We start from the raw sequence: 17,836 nt of genomic DNA, 5'->3' as shown, positions 1-17,836 counted from the left end.
CAGCATGCAACACAAACGATTATGACAGAAGTATAATGTATGAGCATCTGTCTGTGTGAGTGTGTGTGTGTGTGTGTGTGTGTGTGTGTGTGTGTGTGTGTGTGTGTGTGTGTGTGTGTGTGTGTGTGTGTGTGTGTGTGTGTGTGTGTGTGTGTGTGTGTGTGTGTGTGTGAGCATCTGTGTGCATGTGTGCGTGCGTTGGAGTATGCATTTGAGCGTGTGAGGGTGTGTGAGCTCGCGGCCGTGCGTGCATGCATTTGGGGCATTTGTGTGTGTTTGTGTGTCTATGTGTGTGTGTGTGTGTGCATATATTTGTGTGTGTGTGTGTATGTGAGTTCAGGCCTTTACGTGCGTTTGTGTGTGCGTGTGGTGCGGTTGTGTACGTGTGTGTGTGTGTGTGTGTGTGTGTGTATGTTTGTGTGGGCCAAGTGTGTGTTTACATTGTGCATTCTGAGGTGGATGTTTGTGTTTGGGGTCTGGGAGCTTGGTTTAAGGTGAGACTGTGCTGTTTTATACTGCTTGTGGCTACTTAGCATTCCAGGTGGAGTGATGTACCACACCAAACCATTTGCCTTTCAACACTTCCTTCCCAAAGCCCGCCTCTTTCATCCACATAAAACCCGCTGTGGTAATCACTACCTCCCAGCAAGACGAGTAGAGAGGGAAAGCTCCTGGCCGCATTACACCTTAATAAATCACAGGCATTGGCAACCTATGCTGAACAAAATATGGGCATGCTCGATTAAGCGAGAAAAAAAAACGTTTTTCCAATTGCCGTGATCCCGTTCTCAAACGAATGAGAGCGCAAGCCAAGAGTGAAGGGCGGAGGGAGAGCACAGGGCGATGGGGAAATGCAAGAGGAAAACCGGGAAGGGAAGGAAAGAATGAAAGGACAGGAAGAAAAAAGGACAGATAGAATGAAAGAAGTGTGAAAGAAAGTGTGAAAGAAAGACAGAAACGTGACTAAAAGGCTGCGCCGAAGGTCATTGGGTTCTGGAGGAGCGTGGCTGTTATCCGTCAGTTAAACAGGAAAGACTCTGGTCTCTGCATGCTGTCGTCCCATAAACCCGGCGCTGTGTCTTGAGACAACACATGAGCCATCAGCTGCAGCTGCTGCAGGCTTGTGGCAGGGGGCCAGGCCCCACGTCTATCACTGTCTTATAAATACACAGCACAGGGTCCCCGCAACAGGCTGAGTTTTATGGGACATAATGACATAGTAAATATCTGCATTAGCTTGCAGGTGGCCCGGTTTGTTTTTGGTTTGGAAATCCAACCATACAATCATGTTGTGGAAATAAAACAACGCATCAGTATTCAGCTGCGTAAACATTGGATGCCATGTATAATACATCGAGGGAGAGTCTAGTTCAGAGTGGCTCCCGAGACAAAGAGACACCTAGCTCTTTGTAGAGACACGCGCCCACAGCGAATTCAAACCCTTAAATCATATATTGACATGCATCAGGAACAGATTGGCGAAGACAACGTACACGCTGTTATGTGCAGTATGGAATCTCCATACGAAGGAATGCATCCACATTTGCACACATAAATATATGTATACACACACACACACACGCACACACACACACACACTCACAAATAGACACATATACACGTGCATGCAAACCCACAAACAGGCACACACACACACACACACACACACACACACACACACACACACACACACACACACACACACACACACACACACACTGAGCACAGACATAAACGATGCAATACGTGGGCCAGCTCCCTCGTTCCTCTGGGCAGGGGAATGTTTCCCGCATGATGTCATATTGCCACACACAACTTGAAGGAACACAAAGGCGTCTCTGTGCCGACGGAGGAGCGTGGTCATTGCAAGCAAAACTACACGCAACGCTGCAAGGCTGCAGGCTCGGCTGGCCTGATACTACACCATGTTCAGTAGAGCAGAGTGAAAACACAAACAGACACTCTGCCGGCGCACACACGCAGCTACGCACGCATGCACAGAAACGCGACCACGCGCTGACACAAGTACGTACCGCAAAAAGTCCAGGAACTCACACACACACACACAAAACGCCCACACACACTTTTATAAACACTTTTACATAATGACACACTCGCACAAGTATGCGTGTTAGGGGAATGACAGTCAGGTCAGAGCAACGTGACCCCCCGGCCCCCAACCCACTCATGCCCCCCCTCTCCTCCCCACCACCAGCCTCCCAAGCAGGAAACCCTCTGCGATCCCCATAACTTATCTGGGTTTTAAGTCAGTCTGCTGGGTCTTGTCATTTTACCCAGCCGCCAGTTGCTGTTTACATGTCTCAAGTAGAACGCCCCCCCCCCCCCCCCCCCCCCCCTCAGCCAGTAACACACACACACACACACACACACACACACACACACACACACACACACACACACACACACACACACATACACACACACATACGCCCCCACACACACACACACACACACACACACACACACACACACACACACACACACACACACACAGCATCCAAGCGTGGCTATAAACATGTGTGCAGTGTTGCACTTCTATTGAGTCATGGAGAGCGGTTCACCTAGTACTTTCTGCCTTCTTATTAGCATAAAAGGCAGCTTGTTTGTGTTTGTTAATGAAAGCATGCAGTCCTTCACGGATGTAGCGCTTTTCATTTTAAAGTGCACCTGTCCTAGATTATGAGTCCTATTCCATCTTTTAATAACCCCTGGAATGGTGTGTGTGTGTGTGTGTGTGTGTGTGTGTATATGTGTGTGTTTGTGTGTGTGTGTGTGTGTGTGTGTGAGTGTCTGTGTAGTGTCAAAATAACCAGCCCAACTAAATTCCTGTCTTCCAGAACAATATTTACAGCCCACAGCAGGCAGCCTCTGCTGTTGAGACACCAGGTTGTCACGGAGTAACACACACACACACACACACACACACACACACACACACACACGCACGCACGCACACACACACACACACACACACACACACACACACACACACACACACACACACACACACACACACACACACACACACACACACACACCCACACACACACACACACACACACACACACACACACGTCTCCATCTCGGCTCACCACAGCCAGCAGGCTCCGCCTTCACCGAGCACCGGTAACAGACAAAGCCCTCAGTGGAGAGAATGGTGTGTGTGTGTGTGTGTGTGTGTGTCAGTGCCCCGTCCCCCCCACTGACACACACACACACACACACACACACACACACACACACACACACACACACACACACACACGCACCTAGGGGAGGGCTGAACCATAGGGAAGCGTTAGAGCTGGTAGGCAGGGCTCAATAGGTGGCTGTGCCTGAGTAAACAGCCGACTCTGCTGGACAGCTTTGGGCTGGGCTGGCTTTTGGTGCTCTCGTTTGAGATAGTGCCTGGGACTGGGTGAAAGTGATATCGGGTTCCCTCCGGTTTTCAGATGCTCTGTTTTGTGTGATGATGCGCGTCTCGTCTTTTTGCTTGTTATTTAGGAAACAATGTTGTTTAGGAGGGAGAGAGAGAGGGAGAGAGAGAGAGAGAGAGAGAGAGAGAGAGAGAGAGAGAGAGAGAGAGAGAGAGAGAGAGAGAGAGAGAGAGAGAGAGAGAGAGAGATTTACACCAACACTTTTGCTAGCGTGCGGTTGTTGTGGTTGTTTGGGGGACAGTGATGAAGGAGCTGTGTGTTGGATCCATACCTCTATTGACTGTCCAGAGGGGAAACTCAATGGAGTTCAAACAGTCACATAGGTCTCCTATCTTCCCCCCGTCACCTGTCATTTGTCAATGTCTGTTCATGTTACATTTGCTGCAAAGCGTCAACTGTCATTGAACAATGTTAAAGCTGCATTTCCTTAACAGCCGGTGAATGAATAATGATTGATTGTTCATTAAAGTCCCTATACATAAAGAAACACGCTGCTCCATATCAAAGAGAAGCGCAGTGATTCCTGAACAGTAAATCAATTAATGCGACTATGCTCACAGACCCTTCGTCTTTGGGAGTAAAAGGTGTTTCTCAACGACATTAATGTAAATGACGGTCTCTTGGTTAAAACCTGTCTTTGTTCTCTGTCTGTTTAAGAGCAGCTCAGCGGCTGGGAGCAGGGAGAGAAGGTGGGGTTGGATATTTCTACCCCTGGGGCGGGTGATGGAGGAGATAAGAGAGAGGACCCCGGGGGGGGGAAAGGGGGGGGTGGTTGTGTTGTGGGAGGGTGAGGTGCGTTTCGATTGGATAAGGGGGGGCTTATACTATAGCGCAAGGTTACTCTCTGTTATCCCCTGATCTCGGGGTGTGGCAGAAAGGGCGGGGGCGGGGGGGGGGGGGGGGGGGGGGGGGCATGCGGGGGGGTTTAATGCGGGCCAATGAGCGGAATAGCACGTCTGGTGCTTCTCGACAGCGACTCGCTCACAGCTGTCGATGTGATTGCCGTCGCGCGCGGCCCGCTGGGGCAGGACGGAGGATTACATGAGGAAGAAACTCTGCCGAGAAAAAATACATCTAAAAAATAACCTTGAGGGGGTGACACAAACACATTGGCATAACCCCCATACACACACAGACGGAGCCAGACACACATACACACAGACACGCGATTGCACAGACAAAGATACATACATAAACACCCACACACACACACACACACACACACACACACACACACACACACACACATACATACAGAGACACACCCCTGCACTGATTTGAGTGAGGCAGCTGACTCTCTCTCGCTCACGCTCTCTCTCTCCCTTTTTCTCTTTCTCTTTCTCTCTCTCTCTCTGTTTCTCTAAAATCTTTCTCCCTTTTTCTCTCCCTTTTCCCTTTCTCTTCCCACCCCTCCCCGTCCTTTGTCCCGCCATCCAATGGGACACAGACGGCCACTTGCAGCTGCACGGGTCTGCACAATGGAAAACAGAACAGAGGCCCCCCCATCTCAATGAAACACCACCCATGCCTTACAGTTATCGTCTCCTACAGCGCCCCAAACACCCCAGACCGCAACAACACTTTATACAGGGCCAAACACACCAGGGGCGCCCAACCCCCCCCCCCCTTTTCATTCTTTTTTACACACAGAAGAAATCATGCACTGGGGTTCACACATTTCATCACTTTCACCAGCAGCGTGGTTGGAAAAGGAAAGCGGCTTCTTATCAGATTCGGGTCATCTGCCAGTAAAGCTAAACATCTATAATTCCATAGTATGCATTTAGGATGGTGGGAAAGATCAGCTATGTGGCGGCTGGGTTGTTTTTAATCTGTGGAATGCTGTTTAATGGGAAAATCAACGGGAAGTCAGCTCCCCACTGCTGCCGCCGCCGCCGCCATCACCACCACGGCCTCAGCGTTGGAATCAACGAGCGTCCGAGAGAGACACAGCCCTCTGTCTTTATTACGAGCGTCTGAACGGCCTATAACAGAGACGCGACATCGCAACACAACCAATGGAGGACTGCTTGCTCTATATCCCGGCTAATGGGTTCAATTAACAAACAATAAAAGGCTTCGCTGAGTTCCGTCAGGAGCGTATCAGCGACACCTCTAAGAAGGTGTGCCTGCGCAAATGTGTGTGTAAAGATATAACTCTGACCTCCCCGTGAGTTATAGAGCTGTCCCCGGGCCCGAGATAAGAGCTGTGACGGAGGGAGGGAGGTGGGGAGGCTCGGGGTTGGGCAGATACACAGAGAGGGACAATTGATGGCAGGGTAACTGGAGACAATGACAACAGTGACTAGCGCTGGTTTGTTTAGCTAACCTTACCGGGGACAGGTGACGTTTTCATTCTCCGAGAAGAGTCCACATTGGGGTCGAATGGAAATGAATACTAATAGAGTCTCGGCTTGATAAAGTCAGAGGGACGTGGCTTCCCACAGGAGTCAATATTAGCATGAATGCTATGCAAGTGCTTCTATTAGCAGGCATAGCCTGCCCTCTAAATGTCAACCTGTGAGGATATGCTAATTCCCGATGCCAGGGAGGCACACCGTTTATTAAAGTCACGAAACTCATCATTTAATTCTTTGAGTTTAGTTCAGCATAATCCAAAGACATACCTTCTACAGGAAGAAGGAGAAAACCTCTTGTCATGTTGTGAGTGCAGAATTGTTCCTGACTCACAACATTCATCTCACTCAAGGCAACTTCAATCTGTCTAGTGGTACAATTGCCTGCCCAATATGGGATTGTCAACATTTGTTATTGAAAGTAGACAGCAGTCGCAGACACTTAACCTCAACTCACACCTGGATAAGGACATAGTACAACGTTCAGACTATACCACCTCTGTAGACATTGCAGCCTGGATCAACACGAAAGGTTAATGCAATTGGTCATTTTTTAAAGGCACCCAGTGCAACTTTATGTAAACATTCAATGAAAAATAAACATTCAATTTCTAGTCTTTTTTACACGTAGTAAGTTTCAATAACTCCATACCATTACATATCGACATTCAAGGAGCAAAGATGAGACGTCGTTGTGTGGTGAGAACTGATAGAAAATCGTAAACAACAACAATCGCCGGTGGGGAGAAGCCATTTTTCCATTGACTGGAAGCCTGCTTTATTTATTGTAGGTTACAAAAAATAAAGAAAATGGCGGCATTGTTGTTGTTATCGATTTTGTATCAGTTCTCACCACACAACGACGTCTCATCTTTGCTGCTTAAATGTCGGTATGTAATGGTATGGAGTTATTGAAACTTACTACGTGTAAAAAAGACTAGAAATTGAATGTTTATTTTTAAGCCTCGAAAGTTGCACTGGGTGCCTTTAAGCATTAGTCAGAGATTCACACAATGATCTTGTGAGAGTAAAACTTTGACTTTTATAACTGCAAATGCAAGGTTTCTGCAGGAAGTTTTCCACTTTTATTTGATGTAGACAAACACCATTAGCTATGGAAAGTGGCGACAAAAGAAAAACACAGAATTTAGGACATTACGCTTTGAAATATTTAACTCAACAATTATTTAGGCACCTGGAAAGAAACAGATATGAAAACATCCCTGGGATTAGTTTATAAAATGGATGAGAAATTTATAACCGCTTCCAAAATGCTGACAGGGTAATGAATAATATAACAGGAGGAATTATTCAGTGGCGTTTACCCACGGCCACGATGAAGCTAGGTACAGCTCCCAGGGTGAGGTACACATTTGCTTGTAAATAAAACTCTTGTGATTACGATGTTAAATAAGTTCTCTCCTTTGAGCTCTTGTCGGCCAACGTCCGGCGGCGGATAAGTAACAAGCTCACAGCGGCCCGGCGGTGCTGACAGCCTGCTGCTGCCAATGTCATCTACTCGCCCTGTCATCCCCCGTCCGGTCAATTTTCTTGTTCTCATCTGGGCGCTCGAAGCGACCGCCGTCACGGCCACACGCGACACTACGGACAGCAAGGAGCGGCCACACAGGACCCCTTGGGCGGGGTTGACCTTCTACCAGGACGTAGCGCCGGCCGCGTGGCTAACAGTCACACTGACCAGTGGGGATTTACGCTTAGGTTTTATTTTTAGTGAACTCGCCCAGACCGAGACAAATTGACCGCGGCGTTGAAACGCTGGCAGGGAAAGGTCGATGGCTCTGCCGCCCGTATATCACAGCCACGCGCTGTGCTGTGATTTGATGGGGGGCCGATTCATCCCAGACACTGTGGTGGTGCCAACGCTGATTACAAATGGTAAAGCTTGATGTATGGGTACTATATGTTGTTTGTTTACGAGTGTGTTTGTGTGTGTGTTGATAGGTAGGTGTGTGTCTGAGATAGTGCATGTGTGTGTGTATGCGAGTGCCTTCCTTTGCCTGTGCTTCCACAAGCATGCATGCATGCATGTGTTGTTGAACTGATCTGTGTGTAGGCCTACATACACATGCCGCTTTTGTGTGTGTGTGTGTGTGTGTGTGTGTGTGTGTGTGTGTGTGTGTGTGTGTGTGTGTGTGTGTGTGTGCGTGTGTGCGCGTGCGCGTGTGCGTGCGTGTGCGCGTGCGCGTGTGTGTGTGTGTGTGTGTGCCTGGTACTCATTTGAGATATTCTGAGAAGAATAGGATTCCTGGTGTCCTGGTGCCAGGTACAGACTGACGGATGGGATGTGTTCAGCTGTTTAAGTGTAGGTGGAAGGAGGATCATTACAACAGTCTGAGAGGAGGAGTTGCTGTCACCGCTTAAGAAAAATGCAAATGGCCTCTTGCTGAGTTAGGCTGTGGCCACTGCCAGCTGTGCTGCTGCTACATCGTCAAACAAATGAAGGAGAAGGCAAGCAGGGGGGTGTACGGGAAGATATCAGACCGAGTAGACAGGATCAACTCCAAGAGGTGGGTTAAAAATGGTTGACAGAATACACATAGCTCGAAATAGAGCATGCATTGCCAAACCATGCATATGTATTTAACCCAAGACTCACTAATTATAAGTTATGTTAGTTATCCATGAAGACAAAATCTCTCCCAGTTGATTTAATTCATTTGTTATACAGTATAACAGTATAAACAGTATAAATTAAACATCAAAGGTTTAGGTTTTGGTCCATGAAGGATAATTGATTGAGTCCTCATTTTCAGAGAACGTTTAAGACATTTCAGAATGATAAAACGGATACTAAAAGGAGTCAGAAAATATAAAGAAATCCCAGAATAAACCGAGTTGGCTGATATCAAAGGCATTCATGATCATAACATCAAATTACCTGGCTGGGTCTGCCAGCAAGTGAAACGATTTGCTGTGAAATAGAGTCACTGGGACACTCAGCACATGTTGGCCCTCAGTTAAGTGCCTTTTTTAATCTGTCGCACAAACTCAGCAACACAAAAAACCTGTCTATGAAAAGAGGAGAACATTAAAGTGTCTTTGGGAAATCATAGCATAGCACACTTTTCCATGGAGGGACATCAAACACAGTTGGCCTTGCACACTTACACACACACACACACACACACACACACACACACACACACACACACACACACACACACACACACACACACACACACACACACACACACACACACACACACGTAAAGTTTGGGTCAGAAACATTATACATTGCTCTGAAACTGCCCTTTTCCTTTCTGCCCTGTCTATGTCTGTTACTTATCAGAACTGGACCACAGAAGGTTTCAATCTGTACCAGGAGCCAGATGTGGGCATCAGGACACTGGCCAAAGGTACTGTACAGCGCACAAAATACATTATGCTCATTATATAGAAGTAGACTGTATAGTTTATCATGTTATGTTCCCATCGTCAGCGAATGTTGAAATCAGATAGCCTTGATTGAATGGCTCAGCTAGGACAACTGAATAGGTTCAATCAGAACAATAAAGTCTTTAATCTTTGTAATTATTGGAACACTATTTAAAGGTATGGTGTAATGTTATGCTGCAATTACTTTAATGTAAAAGCAACTCCTAGGTATTTTCCGTTTCTATCTCAGGTATTTCACTGCAATAGGAATGAAATAACTAGGCTGCATTGATCAAAGCTATAGCTGTGGTATTTTTGTAACACTATGCATAATTTGCATCTTGCAGACTAATAGTCCACTTGTCCTTGCAAATAGCAATACTAACTTTTTTTTCCATATGGGGAGCAGAGCCTAGAAGAGATATGAAAGATCACCATAACTTATACTCAACAGACCACCATGCATATTCATGGAGTCATTTGTATTCATGTAACCAAGAGTAATTAGTTTTCCTTTTGGATCATACAGCCTTTATTTTGCCATGATCATTTGTATAAGGAAATTGGAGCCCAGTGCATCAAATTGGATGTATTTGTGCCTCTCAATAGATGTATTTATGCCTCACAATAGAGAATTATCAAGGTACATGGTACCAGCCATAGCCAGGTTGGTTGGAGCACAGTGTGAAATTTGGCATATTGTATCATCTAGGCAGATGGTAATACCTTTATCAAACAGCCAGCTTGCTAATGGTTTTTCACAGAGCATATGGGACCAATGCAAATACAAATTTACAAAGTCGTCCATGATTATGTGTGTGTGTGTGTGTGTGTGTGTGTGTGTGTGTGTGTGTGTGTGTGTGTGTGTGTGTGTGTGTGTGTGTGTGTGTGTGTGTGTGTGTGTGTGTGTGTGTGTGTGTGTGTGTGTGTGTGTGTGTGTGTGAGAGAGAGAGTGAGAGATGTGCTCAACAATATTCTAATGGTGCAACAACATGGCACCCAAGTTATGGGTTCACCCACGGAAATAATTAACATATCTAAATGCTGTCTCTCCACTAGCCCAGATTAATGCAAAGCCGTTTTGAAATGCCAACATCCCAAGCGTCTAAATTTATCAATCTCCTTTGGAGCTATATTCAAATGGTAACATTTGACCGATCTTTGTAGATCAACGTCTCATTTGCATTTAGATGTATCCTTTCCAGAATAAAGCACATGGAGGTTTGCTTATGGGTCAGTTCAACCCTATACATGAACCACGCCCTAAACAGATGGTCGATTAGTCGGATTGGAAAAGCCTTTTCTTATGAGAGGAAAGAGCTGCAACAGTTGAATACACCCATTCTCATGCTTTCATTTTGTAAAACATGAAGACGACAAACAAATGCTCGCTCTAGATCTCTCGGGAACCGGGTTGTGGCTAACCTGCCGTCATGACCAGACGAAAGCACATGCGTCAGTTGGAGCCAGCCAATGGATATCATTGTGTATTAGCTCATCATTTGGTTGCCTACACTGTTCCCTGTGAGTCACAACTCAGTTAGGCACCGGGCAAGCCATGTTTTGCCTGTCTCATTTTAGGTGTGGCACACACACCGCAGGTTCTGGGATTTCTCTGTTTCGTACTCTATTTCGAATGGAAATAGAGTACGAAACAGAGAAAAGGTTATACATATTATTTTTATTATAAGGATTATTGGATGTAATTATTTGTTATCATTAAGTTATGCAATTATTTACCTATGGTTTATGGTTCTGTGGCAAAACAAGCAATGTCCCCTACAGAGGTCTTAGCAGTGCACAGGTAACCTTTCGTAACCCACGTGACCCATGAGGGTGAATTATGGGCTGGGACGGGACGGTGCAATTCCTCTAGGGACTTGAGAACCGCGTCACAGATAACATGACAATTAGCAGGCAGCTGTTTGAGGCTAGAGGCCAGAGAGCGAGGACATTTAGGAAGGGATTTAGTCATTATTTTGATTTACACAGCTTTACCCCCGGGGCATTATGCATCGGAATGCACATGAGACTAACACGAGCACGGCTCCTTTGGACCGTGGAGGTGTTGGATGCTTTGTTAAGCCTGACAGCCGTACGTTCATGCGTTTTACATTTATAGCGTCCCTCGTGCCGCAGCCACTGTTGTTCCTCTGAAAGGCCGGAGCTGAAGGATCAGTTCTGTCTGTGTGAGAGAACATCGCAATCTTCTTGCGGTTTAATCTCACTGACGCGTGTATTAATGTGCTTGAGTCTTTCACACACGCGTCCACGTGCACGCATGCGTGCGTGCACACACACACACACACACACACACACACACACACTCAAGAACACACATCCAAGCATGCACATTAACACACACACACACAAAATAACAATGACAGTGTTAAACACCAACACATGAACAAACACACACACACACACACACACACACACACACACACACACACACACACACACAAGGCGACACTGCAGTATTCTTTGATCATGGTGCCGCCTGAAAGTGTGCAGGCGTTCATGGTGCCCTAACCTCAGGGTGCTTCACCCAGGAGCCTCCCTCAGCCCTGGCTCCTATAGTGGATGTGACAGTGATCAATATGTCCTCTATAATAGTATTGAGTCTGCCATATCACAAGTGGATGACCACAAGAAGCCAATTGATTGTTGTGTTTTGGCACTTCATTCTCAGAGTATGAGTCCATATCGATTCTGACGTACAGCGCTGCTTCATATCCCCTCCATTGCTTTCAGTAGTGAGGGGGTTTGAACCGCGGGTTCAAAAGGGGGATGTTGTGAGCCGCATTCCTCGCCTGGGGTTTTTCTTTCGTTTTTTTTCTCTCCAACGGGAGGAGGGGCCGGCCACACAGGGTGATAAGAGAGGGACTTGAAACAGTTCTAACGCTCCATAAAGGGCGAGTACGCAAGAGCCTTCGCTACTTTAATGGCATTTATCACAGCATGCGGCGTCGTTACCACTAGGGGAACATCTGAGCCGCAGCCCTCAGAAAGGCAGGCAAATGTGGGTTTTCTCTGGGAGAAAGCTGAAAATGGAGGGGTTCTCCAGAATCAAAGAGTGCTCACTTCCAGCCGTTAATGGTTTCCTCGTGTTTTGGAAACAGACGCACATTCCTTTCAAAATGCCACAGAGCACCGACGTTACAGCATGCATGGTTTGCCTACGCAGGGAATCTACGCAGGGAATCTAGACAGTTTAAAACTATACAAATGTGAAATAAAGGGAAAACGGAGCAGAACATGGTACACTTCATTAACGTGGCTGGGGGTGTGCCCAAGCTTTATACTGCCTGTTATCAATTGGCCTGTGTTGATAGGGATATTCTATATAAATACAACACCTTTTTATGCACACCTCCATGGTAATTCAACACAACAAAAGCAAAATGAGAAATGCTCCAATAAAGCAATTGGGCTTTTTTAAGTGCATTTTAAACCCAAAAAAAACAACAACATACGTTCATGTGAGGATGCCGAACATGTGTTTGCTCACATTCTCCTTCCATATGGTGATGGATCGACCCCGTGTTCAGAGAGTAGCTTCTCTTGGGCGATGTTACGTCACTTATTTTGATCCTTGACCCCTGACCCAAAGAAGTCCGAACATTCCTCCCTCTCAGTGAAAAAACGTTTTGTGTGTTTGCTTTGATGGAAGCAGCCGTTGTGAGAGAACACCGAATCATCCATACCGTGCAACGTCACCATCCAGGAACACCACCTTCCGGCATACAGAAACCTTAGACATGTCAATGCTTCCCGTGCAACTCAACATGTGAGCTGCTTCATAAAAGTGAAGCAATGATGTAATTGGTACAAACGTGAACTCTGTGTCAACTATGGCCTTGATATTACAACAGGCAATTAATGCGCAGGGAACTAGATCACTTAGGGATTGGATTCATTTGGATCAGTGAGAAATATGATGGACGACTTGACACGCAGCGGAAAATTGGATATTTAGAAGTTGGCCTCTGAGCTCGCCCCTTAAGCCCAATGCGCAGAGTGAAAGTCTTGGTTAATATTTGTAGCTCGGCCCAAAAAAAATTAATAGAATCATTTTACTTCAACGGAGCAGTACAAAAAAGTGTGGATATAGGACAGCTGTATAGGCTATCTACAGTTCAATATCTATTAAGTACAGCATATGTATATGGATTATGACTGGAAAATCAACTTTCCTCCTTTCCTCCTCATGTGTGCTGCCTCCCTGTCGACCACGCCTAGAATTCAAAACACACAGACATCTGTACTGCACACAAAGACATGCACCATCAACGTGTGCACACATACACACACACAACTGACTCACACACACACACACACACACACACACACACACACACACACACACACACACACACACACACACACACACACACACACACACACACACACACACACACACACACCTAAGTAGGAAGCAGTCAAACGCAGAGCGCCAGAAAAAAAGACTTGGAAAGTATTATAAATATTCATGGCAGCCAGCCTCTCTGTGTTCTCGCTGCGCGGTACATTTGCGACAACTGCCATGAGGAGCCTTTGGTGTAGCTCAAAGTGCAGCTTACTTCCCAGCGTTTCAGCTCAGATCCAGCCGGTGCCGCGCTCGAGCCGGTGAGCCCGCGACCGGAAGCCTCTCCGTCTGTTTGACGAGCTCGGCGACCGAGGGGGGGCCAGGAGGCTGCTACACAGGCTGCTCCCCGGGAATAGCGAGAGAGAGACATGTTTCATGTGTGTATTCATTTTTGGTTTTAAATAACGGGTCAAGGAATTGTAGATAAAGTTGCAAAAAAAAAAAGTAAACAACAACTCGATATAAGCTTGCCTCCGTTTGCCCTCATGCCTTGAACCCAGTTGAACCGCAGGGTGTAACAGTAATCCTGAAGGCTTGAAGAATTACAATTTGGATGAAATATTTAATGACAATGTGGAAATGCACATTTGGCGAAGGATTGCCGTCACAGGAGGATTTATTGGTTTGCCTCATAGACTTTCTTGCTCCCATCAGCCTATTTGCTGTTTGAATGCAAGCCCGAAGGTTTCACTTGAAATCCAAGGCTTTCTAATAAACATATGATTTCTCCCATGAATTAAATATGCTTTTTAATATCTAGAAAGCTTAATACAATATCTATGAAGGTCTATAGGTCTACCGACTGATTTATATTAGTGTTATGGAGAACCTCAAAGTCTGACAAATTAGAAAAGCCCCAGTGGCTTATGAAGGAACTCAGAGAGCAGTGTTTCGGTATAAGCTGTACTAAATTAGTTAATATATTGAATCTGTTGGAATGTCTAGCAGAGAGCCTCTAGCTGTTCATAAAGTCAGTTCACAAAGTATAAAAGGAGACACACTTCTTCCTTTACCTCTCCTGTAAGCATGATATTCACTTCAACTTATCACTCGACCATCTGCAACGAACGGTCAGAATGTATCATTATTTAACGGTATTGAGTTTGTATGCAGTATAGGTAATAGTATAAGAATAGTCAATAAGAGCAGTGTGAATCCTACTTAGTGACCTTAACCGATAGGTGAAACATGAGTTAACGTCATTAAACTATGAAGATAAAACGGCTAGATTAGCGTTTGCAGCAGCTGCATTGTAGTTGAAGCATGGGATGGAGCAAAAGACACGGAAACGTGCAGCCTCGGTTCGAATCAAGCCGACAAAACAAGCATAAAGATCTGATGAAAGCCAGCCATCCAGCAAGCATGGATACTCCAGACAACACAGTACGTTGCTGTTGTTGTTTACTGATCCGCGGAGAAGACAGGGAGTTTAGTGCATTCTCTCAGGAGAGAGGAGGCATGTCCTGTGTAAGGATGGCCCAACCTTCCAACGCTACTCCCCCCCCCCCCCCCCGTTGTTCGCTCGTCCGCCTCCAACCGGCTGGGGTTAACCCTAGCCCGAGCTGAGAGTGGGTGGTACGGAGCAGGGAACTATTCCTGCAGCACCTGGAGGACCATGCTTTAAGAGACAGAAGAGAGACCTTTTCTCTTGCTCAGCCCTTCTTGACTACACACACATGCACATAGGCCAATGCACGCACAAACACACACACACACACACACACACACACACACACACACACACACACACACACACACACACACACACACACACACACACACACACACACACACACACACACACACCCACACACACATCTTTTGAATTTACATATCCATAAATGCCGGTTTTGCTGATTCTTTAATATTTTTTTCCTATATTTAGTGTAAACAGGATAATAATATGTCGGGTCATTTAGAATGTTGATCTTGTCCTAATGTTAATTTCACACAAGGAGCTTTTATCCTAATTGTGTGAACAGATTCCTTTGATGTCTTTCTAAGATTTGTGATTTGTTAAATATTGCATAGAAAAAAAACGCTATGGACACTTAAGGTTATTTACATAACCATGTTCCCCGGTGTAGGGAGAAGATCTAACCCTTAAATGGGTAATGAGCGTCAGATGATCTCCTCCAATTATAGAATAACAAATGCTCTAATCCACCAATTGACTCATTAAAACTAACAACTGCTGCCAGGAAGTAGTTGTGACGATTCTTCCAACTGAGCGCCTCCCAGGGATAAAGAGACCCCTGTTGTGGGGCCAACGAAGGCGTCTTTGACACATTTGTGATACCTCTGTGTATTATCTTTATCTTTGCTTGCTTGTTTGTTTTGGTTTCTTGTCCCTTTCTCTTCGCGAGCGTGGGGGTGGCTGTGAGGGAGGCCTGGTGGCTATGTGTCCATTCACCATGGCCGCATAGATGGAATTGATAAACTGACTCTCGGTAATGGAATTTAGCAGCCCTGGGGGCACGCATGCATATTCTTCCACTCTCCTTGAGCTCTCTCTCTCTCTCTCTCTCTCTCTCTCTCTCTCTCTCTCTCTCTCTCTCTCTCTCTCTCTCTCTCTCTCTCTCTCTCTCTCTCTCTCTCTCTCTCTCTTCTCTCTCTCTCTCAGAAAACTATCTGATGCTTTACCCTGTGAAAGCGATAGGGACGTCGCCTAGACATGGAGGACATGGGGAAACAGAGGGTCCTGGCCAACCTCTCAGAACAGCACATTAGTTGAAGAAGACACTGGCCTACCACAGAGGAGGAGAGAGTGGAGGAGGAGGCGGAGGATTGGACAGTGGTAAGACACGCCAGGAACGCCAAAACCAAGACGAGTTAGAACGAAGGACCTGCCCGCGGGGCTGCAGGACGCAAAAAAGCCTCGGTCAACCTGCCCAGAGACTGGAACGGATCTGTAGGACACCATGAAGTTAAAATTGGTTATTTTCACAGTTGTATTCTTCTCCCATTTAACTAAATGTCATGTAGTCTAAACAGTTACGTTTTTTTATGAGTTATTTTACATCCAAATCGAATCAAGGCAACTTCGCTCTCCCGCTGTGTGTGTGTGTGTGTGTGTGTGTGTGTGTGTGTGTGTGTGTGTGTGTGTGTGTGTGTGTGTGTGTGTGTGTGTGTGTGTGTGTGTGTGTGTGTGTGTGTGTGTCCTGACCGCTTGTCGAAACTGGAAGGCTTACATTTTTACCAATAACATGTTCTCACCAAAGGCTGTTTCCACTCCCACGCGTCTGAAGCCTGCGACAGGGGGCTAACAACCACAGCTGGCCAGCGACCCACCTTTGGTCACATCTGCAGAATCCACCATTCCCTTCTGAGGGATCCCCTCACATTCCCACATGCATGTCTTGCTTCACGCTAATGACCTGCGTTACTTGGAAATGTCTCATATGGCGTGGTGAAATAGGTGCTGAATGCAATTTCCGATTGTGTTTGTAAGAAGAAATTCAGTTTCTGTCCGTAGGACTTGAGACGGTGAGGAATGGAATCAACACATTTCACTAAGACGGACTTTCCCGTCTCGTAGAGAAAAAACGTTTGAATCCAGGGCAGACATGACTCAGGTCCTAATAGATGGGGCGTGGTGGCCCTTCCCTGCAGTTGCGGCTCTTGACATGTTCTTGGCTTCGATTGCACTCTTTGTGGGGGAAACCTCAACAAACAGTACTGTTGGAACTTCCAGATGTTTCGTGGCGGTAGGGAATGGAACGGTAATTTATAATGTATTTTAAGAAACATAAAAACGTATCACGTTACGTTATACATCATAAAACATGTATCTCTATACCAGTTTGATGCCTGTTTCAAATTTGCTACCGTGGATACTGTGGAAAAACGAAGATATAAATATGAACACATTTGAATGCTTTATCTAATGTAATTTTATACAAGGTTTCATGTTGACTATACAGGATGCTCCGTTTAGTCTACATAAAGTCTTATTCATGTAAACATATAGGTCCTCTCTATAGACCAAACCTAATGGTTTCTGCTTTCTTGAGGTCACTTAGGTTGTTGGCTGGGCTTGTACAGGAATCAGTCCAGCACCCCTGGCCCCCACCCCGATATATGGAAGTTAATAGTGACTGATAGTCTGTGCTATGCTTCAACCTTCTTCAGGGAAAACGGTGGTCCATTGAGAGACCCATGCGCTGCCCATTAGCTGCACATGAAGTTCATTCTTCTTCAGAATCAATTGTGGACCAAACGGTCGGGGAATGAACAATGGGGCTGTCACTTTCTGC

General features: G+C 46.1%; 1 long non-coding RNA gene across 2 annotated transcripts; it reads left to right on the top strand.

The window, feature by feature from the left end:
- The first annotated feature begins 7,015 nt into the window (after nucleotides 1-7,015).
- LOC132448834 (uncharacterized) lies at nucleotides 7,016-16,631 on the top strand. Of its 2 annotated transcripts, XR_009523442.1 has the most exons (4): nucleotides 7,016-7,711; nucleotides 8,129-8,343; nucleotides 9,126-9,192; nucleotides 16,337-16,631. It is a non-coding gene; the product is annotated as an uncharacterized LOC132448834 (long non-coding RNA). The 2 variants fall into 2 exon arrangements; XR_009523443.1 differs by lacking the exon at nucleotides 8,129-8,343.
- Nucleotides 16,632-17,836: the final 1,205 nt, after the last annotated feature.

The sequence above is a fragment of the Gadus macrocephalus genome, chromosome 20 (assembly GCF_031168955.1).
Source record: "Gadus macrocephalus chromosome 20, ASM3116895v1".
Classification (NCBI taxonomy): domain Eukaryota; kingdom Metazoa; phylum Chordata; class Actinopteri; order Gadiformes; family Gadidae; genus Gadus; species Gadus macrocephalus.
Note: the sequence above shows the minus strand (reverse complement) of the source record. Positions and strands in the feature narration are given on the sequence as shown.